This window comes from Mus caroli, chromosome 7, assembly GCF_900094665.2.
Source record: "Mus caroli chromosome 7, CAROLI_EIJ_v1.1, whole genome shotgun sequence".
Classification (NCBI taxonomy): domain Eukaryota; kingdom Metazoa; phylum Chordata; class Mammalia; order Rodentia; family Muridae; genus Mus; species Mus caroli.
This window is the reverse complement of record NC_034576.1, coordinates 71,392,661-71,397,210: the sequence shown is the minus strand read 5'-3', so window position 1 is coordinate 71,397,210 and position 4,550 is coordinate 71,392,661.

Sequence of the window (4,550 nt, the reverse complement as noted above, 5' to 3'; positions counted from 1 at the left end):
TGTGTGTGTGTCTGTTTACATAATTCCAAAATTGTTTCTTTATCTCTCTATCTGGAATGAAGGTTCTACTTGACTGCAATGCTTCCAGCAGAATCCATTTCCTTGGCTTATATTCTTTTCACTTTTATGTGTGAGAAACCATTGAGACTTTGGAAGTCTTCCTTGTGTTCCTGAACTTAGTGATATCCACTTCCATTCTTATTCCTACAGATGCCATGATTTCCTTCTCAAGCTGCACAGAACCTGCTGTGCACAGCACAGCACTGTTCATGTCACATCCCATTTCACAATTGGAGAAATAGAGGGGGATATGCTTGGGGTTGGGGTGTACATGTGCATAAAGGATAGAGGTCAACATTAGGTGTCTTCTATAATTCTCCACTTAGTGGGATTTTCTCAATTTTAACTAGTTGCTTACTTAGTTTGAGGTGTTTGTTGCCAAGGCATATGTATAGAGGTCAGAAGACAACTTGGGGAAGCCATTTTTTTCCTTGTGCTCTGTAGGCACTAGGATTTCTTTCATGGCTTTACACATCACCCCTTGTATATACACTACACCACATTTTTATTGGTTCCTATTCATCTCTTGATGGACATCTAGGCTATTCTCATTTCCTGGCAGTAGTACATAGTGTAGCTACCAATAGAGATGCTCAAATCTTTCTCTAGTATATTAACTCAAAACCCCTCGGGTATATACCCAAGCAGATAGCTGGATCATACGACAGTTTACTTGTCCAGTTGTTCTGAGTGATCTCCACACCGACTTCTATAGTGAAAACACAAGCATAGATCTCCAGTAGCAGATAAGAGTGTCTCCTCCCCCCTCCCACCCTCCACCATTCCCCTCAGCATTTGCTTACATTTGGTTCCTTTATGGTAACCCTTCAAACATTAGGGGGGAAATCCAAGAGCAAATTTAACTTGCATGTCTCTGATAGTTGTTGAACACTCTTTCAAGTATTCATTGACCGTTTGTAGTCTTCTTTTCAGAACTGTCTGTTCATCGCAATGGCCTGTCCTTGGTTGGTTAATTTGTGGTTTTGTGTTTATTTCTGTAGGGCTTTGCATATCCTAGACATTAATCCCCTGTTGGATGTGGAGTTGCTTTCTCACATTCTGGAGGTGGTCTTTCACATCACCGATTGTTCCCTTTGCTGTTAGATGACTTTTTTCCATTTTTTATTAGATATTTTCTTCATTTACATTTCAAATGCTATACCCAAAGCCCCCTATACCCTCCCCCCGCCCTGCTCCCCAACCCACCCACTCCTGCTTCCTGGCCCTGGCATTCCCCTGTACTGGGGCATATGATCTTTGCAATACCAAGGACCTCTCCTTCCACTGATGGCCTACTAGGCAATCCTCTGCTACATATGTAACTAGAGACACAGCTCTGGGGGTACTGGTTAGTTCATATTGTTGTTCCTCCTATATATACCCCTTCAGCTCCTTGGGTACTTTCTGTAGCTCCTTCATTAGGGGCCCTGTGTTCTATCCAATAGATGACTGTGAGCATCCACTTCTGTATTTGCCAGGCATAGGCATAGCCTCACAAGCGAGAGCTGTGTCAGGGTCCTGTCAGCAAAATCTTGCTGGCATATGCAATAGTGTCTTGGTTTGGTGGCTGGTTATGGGATGGATCCCCAGGTAGGGCAGTCTCTGGATGGTCTTTCCTTCCATCTCAGCTCCAAACTTTGTCTCTGTAACTCCTTCCATAGGTATTTTGTTCTCCATTCTAAGAAGGAGCGAAGTTTGTGGGCTCTAGTTTGTCAATCATTACATCTTCAGCTTCTTTTCATGCCTGTCTATCTAACATTTAACGTTTCCCAAAATGCAGCACAGATGCCATCACACTCCATTTCACAATGGGAGAAATCAAAGGGTACGGGGCAGGGGGTGGGGGCGCCATGTTCCTTTGCTCATTGTCCTAGCTTCCAAGCTGGCCTGAATGCTCTATTCTTTATTGACAACCAGAGCATAGAACTTTAATAAGACATGTCATAACATGTCTCTGTTCTGCAAAAGACTCCCTCCAGAGATTTCTATGTGACTTGACTTAGTAGGAGTTAAAGCCCTGGGATTGGCCTGGAAGCCCATAAGGAACGCACTTCTCTGATCTTACCTCCTCATGTTCTAGACTATATTAAAGCATAAAACACACTCCTACCTCAGTGCCTTTGCACTTCTTTTTGTGGAACCCTCTCACCAGGAACCTATAAGACTTCTCCCTTCACTACCTTCACGCACACTCATGCAGACCTCAGTGACCTTTCTTGGTGTCCCTTATAAAGGAGCAGTTGGGTCCTTGACACTCGACACAAATCCCCCTGCTCCACTTCCCTCTACTCTCCACTTTATGCACTGGCCATGTCTGCAGTGGCGGACCCCTGCCCAAGGCAGAAGCACCATACAAGCGGCATGCCCACAGCTACAGAGGGACTAGTGTAGAGCGGGTATTGAAATAAAGAAGCCAAATAAATGAAAGAGTAGCACCCCCAGTAGATTTGGGACATCTCCTGCTTTCTATGGCACATATAGGTGTTCAGTCAAAGTCCATCATGGCCACCATTCAGAACGGAGCTACGGCAGGGTGCACAGCTCATCACTAGCCTCATGTTTGTTTAGCCATCTTGCATAAGCCTTGGGTGAGTCCTTTTACCTTGAGTGGCTAAGATGTTTTGTTAAAAGATCAGCTCTATCACACTAAGCCCTAGTTCAGTAAGGTTTGGTCAGGAAGTAGGGAGGCAAGGCACCTGAGGAACACCAGGCTGTTCCTTTGAAAGCTTTGTCCCACCTCAGATGCTTCCAGCCACTTAGCTTATGCATTTAGCACCAATCACCCATGCCAGTCTGTTTCTGCCCCCTTGGGCCAACATGTCCTGGGGATGCTGCCTGCAAAACAGAAAAGTAGCTTAGTCAGCTTATTTGAGAAAGGCAAACAGTGAACCACTTCAATTCATCCCTCACATAAACATCCGACCTGCAGGACTTTGATTCCAGCTAGAAACAGACCAAGTAACCACTTGTTTATTCTCTGCTGTTTGCAAGAGGGGAAGCTGCTGGCCTGGCCACTCAGCCCTTTATGTTGGCCCAAGGCCAGGAAGGTAAAACACCACAGCAAAGACACATTGCACGCACACCTAGCAAAGCAAATACGGAAGCGCCATGCTGTGACCCTGAGAACCTTCCAAGGCACAGAGCTCCGCTGTGAGCCTCACAGTTTGATTTTCTTCCAAAGAGCAACATATTAAGTTGGACCATTAACTCAAATGACAGGTTTCAGACTTATTTCATGGGCAGATGGAAATTAAATCGCAGAAACCCAACCAACACATATTTAATTTCATTTATTTTTAATTACACAAGGAGCGTGTGAGTAAATTTTCACTACAAACATTCAGAAAACACAAATAAAAAACAAAAAACAAAAAACTTCTTGAGGTCTGAGGGGAGCAGCTCAGTTGGCAGTGCGGTTGACAAGCATGCAGGAGCATGTTGGCACACACCTATGATCATAGCACCCAGGAGGTAGAGGCAGATAAAACACAAGCTCAAGGTCAGCATTGACGACATAGCAGATTCCAGTTCAGGGTCCATCTGGGTTCTGAGAGCCTGCCTCAAAACAAACAAGCCAGTGAAAAGCAAAAAGCAAAACAAACAAAATTCCTCTCAACTAATTTCAATAATTTCCACCCTAGAACTTATTGAAAAGATCAATATGAAGTGAATCCAACCGGCTAACACCTCTCATCACTAACAGAGTAGCTCACAGGAGCAGCTGGGTCACAGCCTGAGAGAGGGTCAATCCAAGGAAGGGAAGGCATGGAACAGACTTTTTGTTTGTGTGTTTATCTGTGTTTGTTTAAGATATTTTCTTTATTTACATTTCGAATGTTATCCCCTTTCCTGGTTTCCCCTCTAAAAATTCCCTATCCCCTCCCCCTTCCTCCTATTCATCAACCTACCCACTACTGCTTCCCTGTCCTGGCATTCCCCTACACTGGGGCATAGAGCCTTCTCAGAACCAAGGGCCATCCTCTGCTACATATGTGGCTGGAGCTATGGATCCCTTTGTGTGTAGTCTTTGGTTGGTGGTTTAGCCCCTGGGAGTTCTGGGGGTTCTGATTGGTTCATATTGTTGTTCCTCCTATGGGATTGCAAACCCCTTCAACCCCTTGGGTCCTTTCTCTAGCCCCTTCATTGGGGACCCTGTGCTCACTCTCATGGTTGGCTGCAAGCATCCACCTCTGTATTTGTCAGGCTCTGGCAGAGCCTCTCAGGAGACAACTATATCAGGCTCCTGTCAGCAACCACTTCTTGGCATCAGCAATAGTGTCTGGGTTTGGTGTCTGTATATGGGATGGATCCCCAGGTGGGGCAGTCTCTAGACAACCTTTCCTTCAGTCTCTATTCCACTTTGTCTCTGTAACTCTCCCCATAGGTATTTTGTTCTCCCTTCTAAGAAGGATCAAAGTATCCACACTTTGGTCTTCCTTCTTCTTGAGCTTCATGTGGTCTGTGAATTGTATCTTGGGTATTCCAAGCTT